Source organism: Equus caballus, chromosome 1, assembly GCF_041296265.1.
Source record: "Equus caballus isolate H_3958 breed thoroughbred chromosome 1, TB-T2T, whole genome shotgun sequence".
Classification (NCBI taxonomy): Eukaryota; Metazoa; Chordata; class Mammalia; order Perissodactyla; family Equidae; genus Equus; species Equus caballus.
In genome coordinates this window covers 98183499-98204658 of record NC_091684.1, presented here as the reverse complement: position 1 = coordinate 98204658, position 21160 = coordinate 98183499, and the positions used below count along the sequence as shown (strand labels likewise).

At 38.7% G+C, this 21160-nt stretch overlaps 1 pseudogene; it reads right to left on the bottom strand.

Annotated features, from left to right (window-relative positions):
- Nucleotides 1–8033: 8033 nt before the first annotated feature.
- On the bottom strand, nucleotides 8034–18663 carry LOC100065412 (serine/threonine-protein kinase MARK2 pseudogene; annotated as a pseudogene).
- Nucleotides 18664–21160: the final 2497 nt, after the last annotated feature.

Genomic DNA, 21160 nt, shown 5'->3' with positions numbered 1-21160 from the left:
TCTTTTGTTTGTCATTAGCTTGGAGTATCATCTTCCATCCCTTCACTCTGAGCCTGTGTTTGTCGTTGGAGCTGAGATGTGTTTCCTGGAGGCAGCATATTGTAGGGTCTTGTTCTTTAATCCATCTTGCCACTCTGTGACTTTTTATGGGAGAATTCAATCCTTTTATGTTTAGGGTGATTATCGATATATGAGGGCTTAATGCTGTCATTTTATCACTCATTTTCCTGTTCTCCTGCATTTCCTTTGTTTCTCATCCTGTGTGTTTTGGTCTACCCATTGAATTATGTAGTTTTTTATGCTGTATTTCTTTGTTTTCTTCTTGTTTAGTATTTGTGTCTCTGTTCTGCTTTTTTGTTTAGTGGTTACCATGAGGTCTCTACTCAGAACCTCACGTATGACATAGTCCCTTTTCTCATGGCCTCTTGTTTCCTTAGTCTAAGCGGATTCAGTCCCTCTCCTCCTCCCCTCCTGAGTTGTTTTCCTCACATCTTATTCCAGCTTCTGTTGTGAGTTTGTGGTTAAAATGGCAAGAATATCTTTGTTTTTTGTGTTTTCCTTCCCTTTATCTTTAATGCTGTACTCGAGTATTTGCTATCCTATTCTGATTCTGTCTACCTATTTATTTCCTTACTCTGTGGTTGTTAACCACTTTCTCCCTTTTGTTTTTCAGGTATGAGGGCCTTCTTGAGGATTTCTTGCATGTGGGGAGGGTCTCATGGCTACAAACTCCCTTAGCTTTTGTTTGTCTGGGAAAGATTTTTTTTTTTTGAGGAAGATTAGCCCTGAGCTAACTGCTACAAATCCTCCTCCTTTTGCTGAGGAAGACTGGCCCTGAGCTAACATCCATGCCTATGTTCCTCTACTTTATATGTGGGATGCTTACCACAGCATGGCTTTGCCAAGTGATGCCATGTCTGCACCCGGGATCCAAACCAGCAAACCCTGAGCCGCTGAGAAGCGGAACAGGTGAAGTTAACCGCTGTGCCACCGGGCCAGCCCCTGTCCAGGAAAGTTTATATTTCTCCATCATATCTGAAGGGTATTTTTGCTGGATAAAGTATTCTTGGCTGAAAATTTTTATCTTTCAAAGATTTGAATATGTCATTCTAATCTCTTCTGCTTATAAGGTTTCTGCAGAGAAATCCATTTAAAGCCTGATAGGGGTTCCTTCGTAGGTTATTTTCTTCTGCCTTTCTGCCCTGAGTATTCTTTCTTTGCCATTCATTTTTGCCAGTTTTACTACTATATGCCTTGCAGTAGGTCTTTTTACATTGACAAATCTAGGAGATCTGGAAGATTCTCCCACATATATTTCCCCCTCTCTCCCTAGATTTTGGAATTTCTCTGCTATTATTTCTTTGAACACACTTTCTGCTCCATTCCCCTTTTCTCTCCATCTGGAATACCTGTAATTCTTGTGTTGCATTTCCTCATTGAGTTGGATATTTCTTGGAGACTTTCTTAATTTCTTTTTAGTCTTAGTTCTCTCTTCCTTTGTCTGGAGCATTTCAACATGTCTATCTTCAATTATGCTGATACACTCCTCTATGATGTCCACTTGAGCATTCAGGAAATCCGTATTTTGTTTTATCTCTTCCATTGTGTCTTTCATCTCTAATATTTTTAAATGATTCTTCTTTATAGTTTTAATCACTTTTGTGAAGTAGCCCCTGAGCTCATTGAATTATTTCTCTACATTCTCTTTTACCTCATTGATTTTTTGATGATAGCTATTTTGAATTCTTTTGTCATTTAGATTACATATTTCTGTTTCCTCAGGACTGAATTCTGGGTACTTGTCATTTTCTCTTTGGTCTGGAGATTTGATATAATGTTTGATATTGCTTGAGGGGGTGGCTCTGGTCTTACTCATTCTGAAATCATTTGGTTGCAGTCACTGCCTATCACCACTGGGTGGGAGTCAAGAGCTGTGTATTCTGAGCCCTCTGCCTTCAGTTGAGATCCCAGGCAGTGAGGTGGGAGCAGGGAGGGTGGGAGGAAGGGCCCTTTCTCCTGCATACTCTCGGGGCTTTCTCACTCTCTCTATCTGCTCTCCTGGGGTGTTGGCTTGATGAGGTCACCCCCAGGGAAAGCTGTCGCCCTGGTAGAGGTCTTCCCTCTAGGCTGCACAGGCCCTTGGGAGTCCTTGATGTTCCCACAAATGCATGTCCCCTCCCCTGCTTGTTCCCTCTTGGAGGCCTCCTGCAGTCATGGATCACAGTCTATTGGGGGAACAATCGAAGTTTTCTCTTACCCTGCTCCAGCTTTTCTGAGGGGGGCTTCAGTCTCTGCCTTCTGTCATATGGCTGCGTGTCTCTCCGACGTTTTTGTGTTGTGTTAGGATGTCTTCTGTTGGAGTATGAATGTCCCTTTCCATTGTATGTTGGAGGGGAGAAAAGCCCGGGCAAGTTCACTCTGCCATGATGCTGGTGTCACTCCTAATCTATTGTTTTTAGTGTTTCTCCACCACTCTGTCTTGCACTGTCTCGTAAACTAAGTTCCAATCTTACCAGGCTAGGTGATTTTTTGAAGCCACTCACTCATAGCACTGTGGCTTTACCTACCTATGTGTTTCCTTGCCTGGAACACTCTTTTTTTGCTTATTTCACACAAAATTTCATAAAAATTCTTAAAGGTCTAGGTTAAATATAACCTCACTTCTCTTCTCCTCAATCATCATTAGGCAAGAGAAATTCTCCCCTACTTTCATTTGGTAGAGGTAATTGAAGAGAGATTTGTGCTTCAATAACAGTTACTCAAAAATCAATTAGCAACACATACTATGGAGTATTGCATATCTTTTTTAAAAATCTCCCTCTCAACTAAACTGAGATCTTTGTATTTTTGATGCATTCTTGATATAGAGTTCAAACACTCTATAAATAGTTGTTGAGATGAATATATTATGTCTCAAGTTATATAGAAATCTGATTTTCACACTATTCTTCACAAAACCCTGCATTTAGTTACAATGTTTGAAGAGTCACTTTGTCATATCACCAGGAACCTTCATCACCATATAACTAGTTCAACCAGACCACCAGCTCTTATATTTATTTAATATGCAATATTTTCTTTGAACAAAAATTTCCACTGCTAAAAATACTGAAAAAGTACTGACACCACCAAACACTTTAGGAAAATCTTGCCTTGTATACCTGACATTGAAAAGTACATATATATATTTGCAATTTTATATGCATACACACACAAAAACACACACATCAAATAATACAAAGATCTCACACATAAATATAAAATTGGATTTGCATTACCTGACATTTAAAAAATATATATACATATATATATATATAATTGGATTTGATTATGGTACAACATCATATAGGAGGAATGACAGGAATATGACCCCTTTTGATAAATAAAGAAATGGAGAAGCATAGAGTTTCAAAAACCTGCTCAAGGTCAAATATCTTGCAATGAGGCAGGACAGAACGTTCACCGTGGATACTGCTTTCTTTGAAGAAGTATATGAAAACAAAAGAGGAAATGGCAATAAAGAGGCAGACTCTCCTGGAAAGGGTCTTCGTAAAAAGTCAAACCTCCTGAATTTAAAATTGGAATATCTACATCACCCCCCTGTTCTCCTCCCTGGGGAAGCATCAGCGAAGATTGCCAATTCCACTTGTGAAAAGGGAGGACAATCTTCTCTCGACTGGCTTCTTCCCTTCTTTTAGCTCATGAGTAAATGATCCTTTTCTTTACAAGGAATGTTATTCTGCTAGCCTAAAGAGATTAATGCATGTCTTAAATGGGAGTGATCTGCTTTTCCCTCCCTGACCTGCTCTGACTGGGGAAATGAATTGCTGTCAATTTTGTGCATGAGAGAAATTGTTTCTTTTGCTAGGATGACTGGATTGAATTGGAGATTTGCTCATATTAACTTCTCAGTGATTGCTACCCTAGAAGTGTCTCATTTTGGTAATTTTTGTCGTAGGAAACAAAGAATCTCAAGCTAGTCCCGAGAGGAGGGAAATTTATTATAAATATTTACATGAAAGATGTGACTTTCATGGAAATCTATGAACAGAAACATTACAGGAGGAATCTGAACACCTGGAACTGGAAAGAGAGTCTAGACATGGGGTAGCTGCAGGTCCCTCAGTAGCAGAATGAGTCAGAGGGCTTCTCCTGAAGTAGTTGGTCATGAACATGAGCACAGCCATGGCTTGTAGGTCTGTTTCTTTCTAGTCTGCTAATAACTCACATGTTTTCAATATTTCTTAAATTCTCAAGACAGTCAGACCTGCTGGTCTAGAATTGTGCTTCTTAAAATTCAGTGTGAATATGAATCATCTGGGAATCTTGGTAAAATGCAGATGAATTCAGGAGGTCTTGCACAAAGCCTAAGATTTTGCATTTCTAAAAAGCTACCTGGTGATGCCAAAGATGCCTGTCCCTTAGGTCAGGGTTTGTGTGGCAAGGCAGAGAGAGTTTCTTATCAAGTCAGGCAACAGGTGCATTAGGCCATTTGAATGGCTTGATTGTCCTTATGTCATAAGTCTATCACTTATCCAGCCACCTGGGGCCATGGTTTGGGAATAGGTTCCTTAGTGCATCAAATACACAGGGACTGTGAGAGGGGAAGTTTACTAAAGAACGGACTGGTACTGAGCTGCTGCTCTCTATTATGCCTCCGATGAGCAGTTACTTTCCATTGAGTGTTGATTTTAATTCAGTGTCTTTGTCTCCTGGAGAGTGTCATTATTGAAGATCAAAAGAGAGTCAGACCCTACTAACGATATTACCTCTTTCTTTAATTTTAAGATATGCAGAAATAACTTCATTTTCCTATAGCCTGTTATATAGTGAGGAGAATTGTACACACCAATAATTTCACTAAAAATATGTCCCTCTTAAAAGCGACAACCTTGATAATTGATATTAACAAGAGATTTTCACATATTGGGGTAACTGGCATAACTATTTGGGTTCAAAACTGATTCAGCTTGAACTAAAGAAGCCTGACTTATGGACTATTGAACATACATTGTACATCTGCGTTAACCATTAAAGAATGAACTCTCTCCAGATAAGAATGCAGACTTCCCCTCCCACGCCCTATTGGTAATGCCAGTATTAGTCCCCTTCCCAACATCTGGGTCACGTTGACCTGTGAATTTGCAACTGAAGACCTCTTTGAATCTCTGATGAATATGTATCCTGGGAGTATTTAATGTATGTTCTTTGTTTGAAAAGATATAAGACTGTACCAAAAGCCATGCTTCTCCAGAACATTTCTTCCCTTCTGAGAAAGGCCTTCCAGAGTTATAATCCTCACTCTGACCCAAGTACAGCTCACCTTACATCTCTTATCTACGAAATGGCCATTGGTTATTTTGTGTTGATGATAAGTATTAGCAAAAACTGTGATCTCAAAAATTTTTTTGTATATGTTGTGGAAAAATCTAGAAACTGGGACTTTTTTTTTTTCTGGGCAAGATTCACCCTGAGCTAACATCTGCTTCCAGTCTTCCTGTTTTCTTTCTCCTTCCCAAATCCCCGGTGCATGGTTGTATGTTCTAGTCGTAAGTCATTCTAGTTCTTCTATGTGCGCTGTTGCCACAGCACAGCAACTGACAGATGAATGATGTGGTTCTGAGATGGAGAAGTAAACGTGGGCCACTGAAGCAGTGAGCTCTGAACCTTTAACCACTAGGCCCTCAGTGCTGGCTTGAAACTGTGATTTTTAATGCAAATTCTCCATCTTGAAACCGGAGTGATCATCCTAGAATACACACTTTATCTGATCATAGTCATCAATGATTCACCTAGAACAAAGACTTAGCTCTTCTGCTCTTCAAGGTTCTTCAGAATCTTATCTCCACTTATCTTTCTATATTGTCTTCAACCACTTCTGCCACATATCACATCCTATGTCACCCCTATGCCATACCCAATTATTTTCCACTACCTATCTCAGAGAACTTTCCAGGTGCTCCAATTTTACTCTAGCTCTTTCTCCCTAGAATGTGATTCTTTATATATTTGCAGCTTATATTTCTGCTCATCCACTGATCATTCCACTCACAGTTAATTATACCATTTTCTCTATTCCAACAGCTATCAGTAGATACCCTAAAATAGCCCTTAGCACAGTATATTTGTTCATGAATTTGCCTACTGTGAATTATTTTAAATATTGTATCCCCGTAGATGAGCACAGTACTTAGTAGTCTCTCAGTAAATATTTATTAAATGAATAAGTGAAGAGAATAAAGGAATCTCTTGGATTGCAGAGGCAGAGTTGTAGAGGTTGGGTGGGTGGGTGGGGCATCCTGATGAAAGTGGGGGAAGAAACAAGCAGAAAACATGAGGCAAGCTACAGACCAGCCACACACTGTATCCCCAGGGACTGGATCCACACAGATATTTCTGCCCTTTGCTTCTCACTTGACTCTATGCTCAGTCTGTTTGCTTTCAGCAAGTTAGAATGATTTTTAAATCCTGAGTTCACAGCTGCTGGAATATTTACTTCTCCTAAATGAAACCACTCTTTTCTTTTCATAATTCAGGATGCTGGTGCTACAACAGCAGCTGAATTGAAAAATCAACACCAAAAGGTGACTCATAGAAATGGCAGGGAAAGTAAATCAAATATAAAGCAGAGCCGAAGCTCTCCCTCTCCCTATCTGATTATTGTTCCTTAGAAGATAAAATATTTAATCCATCTGAGAGCTACAGAATCCAGGAGCTCTTACCACTGGACAGCTTCATTGCAACAGGTTGGGTGTATTCATCTTAGCCCTTCATAGTGTTTGACTGGAAAACATTTATGCTCATGAGGTCATTTGAATGAGCTTTATTGGCCTATATTTATTCCAGAGAAAATAAATTTATTTTCCTTTGCAGAAGTAGCTCAGTGCTTTCCTGTCTTCTCATGCCATCCCTGATTTTAAGTGATTACACTTTCAACCACCTGACCCAGGGATTTTTATATCTGTATGCTTCTCCTTTGCATGATGTAAATGCATTTACTATGTAATGTGTAGTCTATTATAAAGAATGACTCACTCTAGTCAGCTCAAAGAAATGCTAATAGATGTTACAAGCTAAAACCAGGACATGAGAGAAAAAGAGCAAAGACAGAAAGGGACAGAAGTATACATATGTTTTCTATTTGGATAGACTGTCTTTCTTTCAATAGAACCATCTCCCCTGCCCCAGAAAAACAGAAGAAAAGGCAGAGAAAGTCAGAGGAGGGGAGAAGTGCCCCCGGGGAAACACACCAGTCTCTGCAGTTTCTTTCATGTGGAGGTAGAGTGGCTGGCCTGGCACATAGGGCCAGCCTACCTCTCCTCTTGTCTCCCTGGTGGCTCCTGGCAGCCGTTTAAAGCTAAAATTCCATGGGGATTTTAGAGGCAATGTTTTGAAGGCCAGATGTTGAATACACTGAGAGTTTCCTGTGGCACCTTGCACACCTCCGTCTTCCACTGGAGGTAGTCCTCTTGGGGCTGGGAGCTGTGCATGCACAGCAACACATATTTTTTGTTTAGCTCCCATGGCAGCTGTTTGCATCAAGGACTTCACAGATCTCCCAATTGACTCCATGGGACTTCTGATCTTCATGTTCCACGTAAAGCAGAGTGAGCACTACTCAGCCTTTCAAAATTCTTTTATCATTGCCTCTGTTGCCCACCATGTAAGTGTGAGCATCTCTGCTAGGTCTTCACTTTCAGGTTCATTCTGGCTCCTTATGGTAAACCTGAAACACAGATGTGTCCAAAAACTTGAATATGATCTTGCTGCAGCAGCTCCCAATAGTCCCCTGCAGCCCTGACTGTTGCCAAATGGAGAAGCTGGGGTCTTCCCAAAGAGCGAATTCTCCTGGTTGTGCATATCAGAGCTGCTGGCATGGAAGGAATCTCCTGTTTGCGGCACTGCCACTGCTGCCGTTGTGTAGGCAGAGGGGCCAGGCACAGGGACATGCCGAGGGGGCCCTGCTGAGGCACCTCATCATTACCATCTGTGGGGGTACCTCCCAAAGGCCTGGCTGGGCTGCACCAAGGCTGTTATGGGTTTCTAGTGCAGGCAGGGCCAGGCTCTGCCTTGAAACAGCGGAGGCCCCAGACCCTAGCCTTGTTAGGCTCCTTGCTTTCTAGATGGGTGAGGCTGGCCCTCTCCAAAAGGGGGGAGTTCCTGATTTAATTTGTGTTGGTGGAGAGGTTGTTGTTTGGAGGGAACAAGAGTTATCATCGTCTCCAGGCCAGGCAGGGAGGTCGCAGGCATGTTGACTGTAATGCTGGTCTTCTGTTCTGATTCCTGGTCCTCCTAGGGCTGCTGATTTTCTGCACTGCTACTCTGAGTATTCCAAGAATTAGAGATGGGAATGGCAGGACCAGATCAATTACTAAAACCCCACTGGTTGGGGTTGGCAGAGAGGCCATGCTGTACCGTGTGGGATGGCGAAGGAGTGCTGATGTTGGTCAGATGAGCTGACCATGGCCTCATACTTCTGGCTCATCAGTGAGTCATTGATCTCTTCTTGTGTGTAACCCATTGACACCATCCACTCAGTCCTCTGGGGTCCTTGTGGTCGGAGAGTAGCTCCACTTAAGGCTTTAGTTCACCTTTATGACCGACATTCAGCCGTGGATCTTTCATAATTTGCTCAAAAGTGCCTTTCTTGGCAGGATTGAGAATGAGAAATTTCTAGAGCAGGTTTTCACGCTCCATGGACAAGTAGAAGAGAATGTGGTATATTCCATTCAGACCCTGTGCTTATGACTCCTTGAGATTCTTATGACTCTTGAGAAGGCAGGGATCAAATGACCACCATATATAAGATGACTTTCAGGCTCCACATCTCCAACATGGGTCCATCATGAGTTTTGCCTTGGAATAGTTCTGGGGCAGCAAAAGAGCTATTGCAGAAGGTATCCAGTTTGTTGCCAAAGGTAAATTTGTTGCTGAAGTCAAAGTCTACAATCTTGATGTTCCTTTTGGTATCCAAGAGCAGGTTTTCTGCCTTTAATGCTCTATATACAACCCACTTCCGGTGGTCATACTGCACAGCAGATATTTTCTGGTGGAATTTGTCTCAAGCCTCTTTTCCTTTCACATGTCACGAGCCACTGGGTAATCAAACACCTCTCTTCCACTAGCATACTCCATGATGAGGTAGAGCGTTTGTTCCGTCTTGATCACTTCAAATAATTTAACTATGTTGGGATGAGTCAAGTGACCTTATGATTCCTACTTCACAGGATATTTTCTGGAGGCTGATTGTCACGGCTCCTACTCAGGATGTGCTGGCCCTACTTCACCTTTGCCAAGTTATTCTTGGTGATGGTCATGAAGAGCTTGCTTTGCCAGTATAAGTCTCCTCTTCAGTATAGATGGCTCCGAGGTCTGCTGCCCGTTGGACCTACTGCTGGGCTTGCACTCAAGGTGTCCCAAAATAAGCTTAAAATTGAGAAAAGCTGGTGACAGTCTTCATCCAAATCATCTGAAGAGAAAGTCATTTCCAAGTCTAGCTGACAAACTGATTGTATAATAGAGTCAAAATACAATGCCAGACAAAAAGAAAAAGAAAAAGAAATACTAACTCAAGAAAAAAATTATGAGGAATAGAGAAAAGAAAAATAGGAAAAAGAAAAGAATAAAAAACAAAGAAGGGTTGGCACTGTGGCCTGGTGGTTTAGTTCAGTGTGCTCTGCCTCAGAAGCCCAGGTTGGTTCCTGGGTGCACACCTGCACCACTCAATGGTGGCCATGCTGTGGCAGTGGCAACCCACATACAGAATAGAGGAAGGTTGGCACAGATGTTATCTCAGGGCAAATCTTCCTCAAGGAAGAAAACAACCAAAAAAGAAACAAAGAAAAATAACAGGATAAAGAAAAAATTAATAACAAACAAAATAGATAAAAATCTCATTATGCCAACAGGATGTGTTTTAAGGAGGGGACAAGCTAATTTTGGTCAAATTCTCTCAGGTCATTGGAAACCAGCTTCCTGATTTAGAAAGAGTGTGGACCTAGATAGCAAGTAGATTCCTGAGGCCCAGCCATGGGCTTAGAATTACAACACAATGAGTCCTTTTGAAGTCATAGCAAGAACTGAAGTTATCAAGGCTAGGTATTATCATCAGTTTTCTCACTTTTTTTAAACAGCTTTATTGGGACATAATTCACATACCTTACAAATCATATACGTAAACTGTACAGTTCAACAGTTTTTAGCATATTTACAACCATCACCACAGCAATTTTAGAACATTTCATCATCTCAAAAAGAAACCCCATGGTCTTTTAGGTATCACCCCTGAACCACATCACACACATCCGGTCCTAAGCTATCAGTAATCTACTCTCTATTTCTGTAAATTAACCTGATCTGGACATATCATATGAAAAGAATTTTATAAAATGTGGTCTTTTGTGTCTGGCTTCTTTCACTTATCATAATGTTTTCAAGTTTCACTCATGTTGTAGTGTGTATCAGTACGTTATGGTTTTTATGGCTGAGTAATATTTCACTGTATGGATATACTACCTTGCATTCATCCATCCATTCAGGGACGTTTGGGCTGACTCCACCTTTTGGCTTTTATAAATAATGCTGTTATAAGCATTCCAGTACTAGTTTCTGTGTAGGCATATGTTTTGATTTCTCTTGGGTATATACCTAACAGTAGAATTACTGGGTTGTATAGTAAACCTATGTTTATGTTTTTGAGGAACTGTCAGATGGTTTTCCAAAGCAGCTGCACCATTTTATTTTCCCACCAGCAGTCTATGAGGGTGCCAATTTCTCCACACCTTTGCCAACACTTGTTATTATCTGACTTTCTGATTCTAGCTATCCTAGTGAGTGAAAAGTGGTATCTCATTGTAGTTTGATTTGCTCTTCTGTGATGACTAACGATGTCAAGAATCTTTTAATGTGCTTGTTGGCCATTTTTATCTCTTCCTTAGAGAAACATCTACTCAGATCCTTTGCCCACTTTTTAATGTTGTCTTTGTATTATTGAATTGTAAGAGTTCTTTATATATTCTGAATACAAGTCCCTTAACAGATATATGATATATCAATAGTTTTTTCCCTTACGTGATTTGCCTTTTCACTTTTTTTGATGGTGTTCTTAGAAACACAAGAGTTTAATTTTAATGAAGTCCAATTAGCTTATTTTTTTCTTTTTTTTTTGTTATTTAGTGTCACAATTAAGGACACTTTGCTAAATCCAAGGTCAAGAATGCTTACCCCTATGTTTTCTTCCAACAGTTGTATGGTGTTAGCTCTTACATTTAAATCTTTGATACATTTTGAGTTAATTTTTGTATGTGGTGTGAATTGAGAGGTCTACCTTCATTCTTTTGCATGTGGCTATATAGCTGTCATGGAGGCCTCTATTTAAATAACTATTCTTTCTTCCATTAAATGGTCTTGGTACATTTGCCAAAAATCAGTTGATCAGAGATGCATGAATTTATTTCTAGACTCTCAATTTTATTTAATTGATCTATATGTTTATCCTTGTGTTAGTACCACATTGTTTTGATTACCATTGCTTTGTAGTAAGTTTTATGGTTTCTAATCAAATAGATTCAAATTTGTGATTGAATTTTCTAAGTATCTTTCTCATATGTCAATACTTCATAGGAAGTCAACAGAAAGTCCTGGAATGGTAATTAATAGCTTACAGAAGGATTAAATTAAGAATGTGATGCTGGCCCTAACATTCATTACACTTATTGTCACACCTTGTTAACAGTACATTCTTGTAAAAATTGCTCCCTCTCCAAAAAAAACAAAACAAATTCAGGTTCTGATTAACTGTAAATCTCTTTGTTCGAGTCCAATTTGCATAATGGCACCAAGGATATAAAAGTCAAAACATTAGCTCAAAATTAGAATTCTATTTTTAGGAAATTGTTTTAATATATGAGATATATAACATCTGACTCTCCTGTTTCTTCCATGATGAAAAGAAAGAATCTCATGCCTGAGAGCCTGCCATGGTCCAGGACTATGCTAACATCACTTAACTTGATCACACTTGCATCCTTTGAGACAGGTAACAAAGTAATCATAACAATAATAACAAGGAAAATGTTAATTCTAGTTTCCACTTACTGTGGAACTATTATGGACATTAATGTTATTATCGCTACAGGTGGGTCTATGTCTGGCATTTTAGTTTTCATTTTCTCTGTATCATATTTTTCTGTTCCTCTATTCCTCCTTTACTACTGTGTTTTGCATTAATTAAATATTTTCTAGTGGAGGCTTTGGATTTCTTTAATAATTTTTCAGTATATCTTTTTAGTTTATTTTTAATGATTGTTCTATCTAAGTTTTATCCTATACAATTTTATCAGAATCAGCATCAGATGTATACTAGCTGAATTCCAGTGGTATATAAAAACATTGCTCTGATATAACTCTATTCCTTTTTCTCCTTTTCATGGTGTTATTATTATGCATATTATGTTTCTTAATGTTACAAACTCAATTACACATTGTGATAAGTTTACTAGCCCATATGTATTCATTTCCTTAGCTCAAAATAGCTTTGCTTCCACACTCCTACTTTATATTGTTATTGGCAAATATATTACATTTTTACATAGTATAGTTCCAACCATGCAATACATATGTATTATTTTATTCAATTGCTTTTTAAATGAGTTAAGAGAAAAATGGAGACAAGATATACATTTATACTGCCTTTTATAATTACATAATTACCTCTACCAGGCTCCTTGTATTTTCATGTGGATTCAAATTACTATCTGGGGTCACTTGCTTTCAACCTGAAAAATTTCTTCAGTACTTCTTATAAGATTGGCCTGCTAACCACAAATTCTCTCAGTTTTTATTTGAGAAAGTCTTTATTTTGCCTTCAACTTTGAGAAATAGCTTTGCTTTGTTTTCTTGCCTGATAATTTTTTTTGAATACCTTGAATATGTTATCCCACTACCTTCTGGCCTCTATTACTTCTGCTGAGAGGTCAGCTGTAAGTGTTATTATGGTTCCTTTGTAAGTAATGAGTCATTTTTCTCTTTCTTCTCTCAAGGTTTTTCTCCTTAACTTTAAATTTTAGTATTTTACTCTATGTCTGTTTGTGGATTTCTTTGTGTTTATCCTACTTGTAGTTTGTTGAGCTTCCTGGATGTGTAGATGATTGTTTTTCAATAAATTGTGAATTTATCAGCCATTGTTTTTTTGAATATGTTTTCTGCTCCTTTGTCTTTCTACTCCTTGTACTCCCATTATGTGTATATTGGATACTGAAATTCTTAATCTCAAGTCCATGCTTCTGATGCCCAATAAGCCAAACACTGCAACATTGGAGCTTGGAGATAGAGAAAGGTTTATTCCAATTGCCCAAGATGGGAAGGGAGGAGCATGGGTTCTCTCAAATTCACCTTAACAAAAGAAGAAGGCAGGGGGTTTTATAGAGCTAAGGAGTGTGGCAGGAGGAGTTTTGGAGAAACAAAGGGGTAATTGCTTTTCTTTCACTCCTGATAAGCCCTTGGGAAGTCTGACTTTTGAGTATCAATGGCAGCTAGGGCTAGTTATTGGTGATGTTGAAGGCATTCTCTTTCTTTTGTAAAACAAGCTGATAAATCCTTCTCACCCTTTAGTTACTCCCCAGGTTAACCAAGAAATCCGCAAATTGACAAGATTAACTTCTTCTCATAACAAGGTCAAAAGTCAATCTTATTGAATATTAACCCTCAGGTACTAGGCTTCATATTTATGTGTTTAATGATGCCCCACATTTCTCTGAGGCTCTCTTCACTCTTCATTCTTTTTCTCTCTGTTCTTCTGCCTGCACAATCTGTATCAATCAACCTTCATGTTTGCTTATTCTCTCTTCTGCCAGTTCATATCTACTATGGAGTGCATCTAATGTGTTTTTTCTTTCCATTACTGTACTTTTCAACTCCTAAATTTCTATCTTGTTCTTTTTATAGTTTTTATCTCTTTATTGATATTCTCTATTTGATGCAATATTATCATTGCTATCATCCTTTCCATTATGTCTTTAATCATAGTTTCCTTTAGTTCTGTTAACATGATCAGTCTTTTGCTGATAAAATCAACATCTGGTCATTCTTGCAGGCAGTTTCTGTTGTCTGCTTTTTCCCCAGTTTATGGTTCATACTTTCTTGTTTCTTTGCATACATCATAATGTCTTTTTGGACATGGGACATTTTATGTAATACATTTAGCAACTTTGTGTAATGGTCCCTGCACCTACTCTCCAGCTTGTTATTTACTTATTTCTTTCTTTATGCCTGGATGGACTATTTTAGTGAAATTTATTTTTCCTCCCTCCTACAGTGTTAAGCCTCTTATATTGCTGCTCAGGGGGGTGCATCTTTGAATATAGCCACAGCTGCCCTGGAATGACAGTGGTTTTGGTAGGCTCTCTTCCTCTTTCTCTGACCAGGTGAATACTTAAACTCCACTAATTGCCAGTTGATTCCTCTGTTGTTTTCAAAAATGTCCTATGGCATAATTCCTCTACAAACGAATTCAATCAAATTATAGTTCCTTCAATAGAACAGTTTCTGAGGTCACCATTTGACATCTCTTGACCTCAGGAAGACTCCTCCCAGATGTATTATTTCTCAGTTCTCTTAAGCAAACCAGCCAGTCCACCATTTAGCCTGTATCTTGAATCTCTTCCCAATCGCCTTTCACCGCAACTTCTAGTGGATATACTGTGGTGAATGAAAAGAACACTGCTTTCTCTTCAAAGAACTCTTTTTGGGAATGCCCTTCTGTAGACTCTGTTGCAAAAGAAGTCAGTTCTTTGTGAAGTGATTAGGAACTATCTGTTTTTGGGTCCATTTTTCCTCCCATGCAAAGTCTCTGACTCAGGACTCTGAAGATGGGGGGCGGGGGGGGAGGACAATGGCAAATTTTCTCTGACACTCCTGCTCTAGGAGGTGAGTATCCAGGTGTGTGTTGGGGAAGCAGCCTAGTTTTCTTGACTTGCATCTCCTGTCGTGGAAACATTGCCTCACATGCTGGGTCAAGGGTGATCACAGCCCTAGTGTCTCAGCATGCTGCACCTAAGGTAGGGCCTCCATTCCACAAGAAGGGGCTGGATGGAAGAAGGAAGGCACCACCTCTAACCTACAGTTACTGGGGACTTAGCCTCAGCAACAGGTACCTGTAGGCAAGATACAAAACATTCATGTCCTGTTCCTCTTGGAAGAAAGTCTGGGAGCTTAGGGGAGAGAAAGTCCTGTGTTCTTGGCTATGACAGTCTAGTGTGGACTCTCTGCTTCACTGACCTGGGAGGAAGAAGAGAGGCAGTGGCCTTATTTCAGATACCACAGATTCTCCCCTTTCTCACTGAATTTTCATAAATGTTCTTGAATATATGTCTTTTAATTTGCTGTTTGTCCTTGGGACCATATCCAGAGGCTTTAAACGGTTGTTTTTTTAAAAAGAATATTTTTTACCAGTTTCCCTGGTGAGTGGGTCAGCAGAGTGACTCACACTGTTATGTAGGAAGTCAAAGCTGAAAGTTTATTTTATTTTTATTTATTTACTTGTTAAAGATTGGCACCTGAGCTAACAACTGTTCCCAATCTTCTTTTTTTTTTCTCCCCAAATCCCCCCAGTATATAGTTGTATATATTAGTTGTGGGTCCTTCTAGTTGTGGCATGTGGGACGCCACCTCAACGTGGCCTGACAAGCAGTGCCATGTCCGCGCCCATGATCTGAACCAGCAAAACCCTGGGCCATCGAAGTGGAACATGCGAACTTAACCACTAGGCCATGGGGCCGGCCCTGAAAGTTTATTTTAACATAATGTCATCTGACTCCAGTTTTCTCATAAAAGTTAAAGATATAAGGATATATTTTTCCACACTAGAGAAAAATACCCATGCTATTATGTTTGGAGTGAAAATCTCTTTTCTATCTTTTTAGAGGAATCAGGCTGTGGATTATTTAAATCAGAAACCAGAGAGCCTTACTATTCCTTAGCGTTGTTTATATTGCTTCACTCTGTCTCCATGGATACACAGGTATCTCAGGGTCCACTTCCACCATGCAGATAATTGCACCAGCCTCCTAATTTCTTTTTCCATCTTCTAGCATCTTCACATTTTGACAATGGTATTATTTTACAAACCCAAATGACTTCACACCCTGTCTCTTTACAATCCTTCCGTAGTCCAACTCCGCCAATAGAGTAAATTGAAAATTCTGCTGTATCATTCAAGAATGTTTATGATAAACCCTACTCCATCCCTTTATTCCCCTTGTTCTACTTTCACACTCTATGTTCAAAACATAACAAATTACATACAGTGTCTAGAACATACTATACTTTTCACTTTTTAAGACATTGCACATTCTATCCCCTTTTCCCCCAGAATGTCTTACTCATTCTAGTTGCCTTTTTTGCACCTATTCATTTATCATTACCAAGTTAATTTCTTCATGACTTAAAAAAATTTCAACTATACATCAAGATCCTGCTGTGTCCCAGGCACCATGATTGACACTAGATATACCGTGGTGAATGAAAAGGACCGTCTTCTCATCAAAGAACTTGTGACCTTGTGATAAACACAAATTTTGAACAAATAATTAATCTACTCATGCAGAGGATACTACTAAAAGAAGGTGAATTAACTTATTTGGATAGATTGAAGATATTCTCCTTGGGGAAGTGGAACTAATGTAAATATTAGATAGATAGATATTTGAGATAGATATAGTAAGTGAAGTTTGTGAGGCATACAAGTTTTTGAGGCAATGGTAACACACAGTGGAAAAGCAATGAATTGTGAGTGCGCTGAATGAAGATCAATACGGATAGAACACAGAAAGCAAAGTAGGGGAAGTGAATTGAGTTGGTGAGATCTGGGAAGGCCAGCTAAACTAATTTATCTTAAGAACATTAAAAGATTTTAAGGAAGTTCATGCCATGATCACATATGTTTTGAAAAGAATGCACTGGCAGGCTCTTTCCAAACTCTGGGGGACAGCTACTTTTCTGTGGCCCCACCAAGGCTTGTCCATGTCTCTGCTGTAGGACCACCATGTCCTCTTGACTTTTTCCCATTTTGGTCTTTCCAACCAGCTTATGAGCTTGTTGGAAGGAAGGCTATTTTATATGTATTTCTACATTTCCACTTCTAATGCAAGACCTGGCACATAGAGTTTTAAAACATGTTTGGTGATAAAATAAGTAAATAAGGACCTGGAAATAAATTTCAGAAAATAAAGTATATTGGTTTTCTTCCTGTTACCATGAAGAGCTGAACAAGGGCTACTTATAGACAAAAATAAGTCTCTATATATGGGAAAGTTCTTGGACAACTTGGAGCTTGAACAACAAAATAACACATAACTTTTGAATTGATGAGAAAGAAGAAGAGAATCCTTGAAGTCCATCCCTTCTGGTGCCATTTATTTCATTCTAAATTACATATATAAACAATTTAATGATTGCTGTTATTCTTGGGGTAAGAGGTGAGGAAGAAGAGTATAAGATAATATAATAAAGAAATACAAAACACAATATAATTAATATACTTGATTGTCTTGTAAGGATTATTTAATACCATAGGGGAGACAGCCAACCACATGAACATTAGAAAAAATTCTCTATGCAGAGAAGTTTGGCAGATGCTGACTGTGACTTGTAGGTGAAACAGCCAGCCTTGAGTTTCCGGAAGGGTTAAACTGATGTCAGACACTACCTGTTGGTCTTGTCCCAGAAACTATTTCTGAGATATTTTGACATAAATCTATGTATTTATAGAAAAAATGCCTGTAAAATATAATGATATACAAAACATATACATATTATTGATTATAATCTCTGGATGTTGAGATGATTGGTAATTTAATTTTTATTTTTTCATTTACATATTTTCTAGTTTGCATCCAATATAAACAGTAACTTTATAAGAAAAATAAAATTCCTATAAATTGCAACTCTCTCTTACATATCCCTGTATTACAGAACATATCACATTGTATATAATGTTTTGTGTTTCCTCAACTAGGTCATGAAGTCTTTGATAGTAAGTATGTGAGATTCTCCTTAAGTTGCCTTTTTAATTTCAAACTCTCAGACTCTGAGACTTGAACACTTGAGTGTTCACTTGCGGCTAAGAAAAAACTGGATTGTTTACTCAAGCTGACCTGGGGTTCAATCATGGCTTCAAAATTTAAGATCCGTGTGACCTTAGGCCAATAACTTGTCTGTGAACTGATATCCTCATCTCTAAAATTAACATAATGATGCTTAAATCTCAGATGACTTCTCTCTCTTTTTTGTACCAGTAAGCCAGTTTCTCGCTACCATGTGTTCACAGACCATCAGCCTCAGCACATCTGGGTGCTTGTTAGCAAGGTAAACTCTTGGCTTTGTCCCTAAACAGCTGAATTGGAATTTGCATTTTTACAAGATCTCCAGGTGAGTCATTGTACAAAATATTTTGAGAGAAATATAGTATGTGTGTTCAGAACATAATTGAGTCATCTAAAAAAATGAATACACAAATATATCCTCCGTCTGTATGAGGCTCTCTTGGGTACACCTTTTACTTCCACTTTCACTGTCCTCACTGCACGCAATGATTCCTGATGTAGAAGACTGACAGTTGCCGTTGGATTGAGAAAGAGGCAACGAATGAATGTTGGACTTGGCCATCAATGACGCCAGATTTCAAGAGATCTTTCATAGAGTTTTCTGTTTCCTAAGAAAGAACCCAAGTCATCTCTCTACACACTTTTGACATCAAATTGTTCTTCCTCTGTTGGTGAAAAAGATCTCCAAATTTCTGAAGTTTAATACCTATTCAGTGCCAATTCACTCTCAAAGCCACATAACTTGAACTAATGTGAAAACAGAGTTTAGAAATTTCAATTATCTTGAGGTGATGAATTTATAATCCACTTCTGAAAGAGTTTAATTTCCTTCCAGTTAATGGTATCTAATATTTTCGGGGGGATTTGAAAGGGGCAAAATCATTCACCGTTGATGGTAGTGTAAACTGGTACAAATATTTTTTAAGTGGGAATTTTACAATATCTATAAAATTAAAACATGTATATACTTTTAATTTGTGGGTCCATTTCTACAAGTCTGTTCTACAGACATGTTTATATGGACACAAAGATATGTGTGCAAAGATAATCATAGTAGCATTATTTATAATAATGGGAAATATGTGTAATGATGAAAAATAAGAGCTAAGATGAATGCACATCCATAAAGAGATGACAAGTTATCTACGCAACATTCATACTTTATTCAATGGGCTCCTATCATTTTGCCCGTCCAGATAAACTTTGCCCTTGAGATATTTTTTTAGGGATATGGAAAGACCATCAATACTTCTGGAAACTACACCCAGTTCCTGTCCCCAAGTATTTGGTTCAAGATGGAAATTGGCATATTTGCAATGATCCTGTCCCATGGGCCACTGTTGAATGTTCCAGGCTTGGGTACATGAACAAAGATGTGACAGTCATAATTCCCAGTCTCTTGCATACAGTTGATTGATCCAGAGATGCAGACCTAACCCAAGTTGAATTGATTTGAATCATGCCATAGATATTTTTTTTCAAGTGGAACTGAGCAAGAGAGACTGTGTGCCTCCAATGCCCCACCTGGGGAATGCTGGCAGCAACATTTCCTGTCCTGTAGAGAGAATTTGCTTTGCAATGAGAGAAACAACTAAGCAGACAATTTGTAAAACTCTGACAGTAGAGAAGTGTGTTCAAGTTTTTGGTTCCAGGAGATGCTGAGGCCCAGCTCCACCCTTCTGCTCCCACAGTTTAATTGTTCACTTCTTCCTTGGAATACATGAGCCAATAATTTCCTCTTTTAAGCTGAAACAGATCGAATTGAGTTTCTATTTTAATGATACATTGGTGAGTAAAAAGGCAGGTTTTATAACAATATAAGTACTTTGATGTAATTTTTATAAGACTTAAAACTTGTGTCTATATAAATATAAAAATCATCATAGAAGATACACAGCAAAGTGTGAACTGTGATTTACCCTTGGAGTAGTTGGGAACGGAAGAAGGAAACTCTTTTGCTTTTATATTTATTGACTAAAATTTATTTATTGACTAAAATTTTAACAGTGCACACTATTAATTTTGTAACTGAAAAATAATTTTATAACCCTGTAAACTAAAAACTTCTAGGAAAAATACATAAAGAAAAACAAACAAGTGCTTTACAACCACTCATTCTCAAACATCCTGATACCAAGTGCACCTGTGTCAATTGGTCCCACAGTGAAGCCAGGAGTGAATCATGATTGCTTCTGATAGAAAGCCAAAGTTTCAGAGCGATTTCCCAGCTCACAAATGCCTAATTTATGAACACCTGGCACATAAAGAGGAAGGCTACGGGTCCAAGCTGACTTGCCAGGAGACGGCAGAGCAGAGCAGGAAATGCTTGAGCTTTGCAGACAGACTGCTTAATTTTGAATTCTGTCCCTCTATTTACTAGCTATGGGATATCAGGTGAGTTATTTAGCCTTTCTGCAATTCAATTCTTCATTTACAAAATGTGCTAACAATAGTCCTTAACTCATAAAATTGCCTTGAAGTTTAGTAGAAATAATGTATGATAAAACTTTGAGTGCATGATGCGCTCTATAGACGCAGGTGTTAGCCATCACTGTTAGTAGAAAGCAGCTTGTCCTCTGCGTGCTCACGATTTCCCTCCATCGCTGTGTTCTTGCTTTAATGGCAAGCTTGGTATCTGTTACCAGAGACAGACAGCAAACCCCATGCAGCAATGATTTTCCTGTCATGGTAACAAACTTCAACATGTTAGAATCAATTTCCTCAGAATTAACTCTTGTCCCACATATCTGCACTTCATTTGATTGGAGTAGAGCTACCCTTAAGTTTATGAAATTCATTGCGATAAAAGCAGAGAGCTTGTCTATGCTATTTCAAAAATTTTAGTTGTATTTTTTTTCATGTAGTGCAAATTCCTGAAATCTGATATCCCTTAGGGTCGATGGACTGTTTCAATATGCATCAGCCAGGCTGCCAGCCGCAGCCACTTCTGTTGCAGGTCGTTATGGCCTGATTTGGGAAAGCTTTGTCATAGCTGTCCATGGTCTCATGGATTTGTGCATTATTTGCATTGCTAGTACTAGATGTGTTGAGTTGAGTTG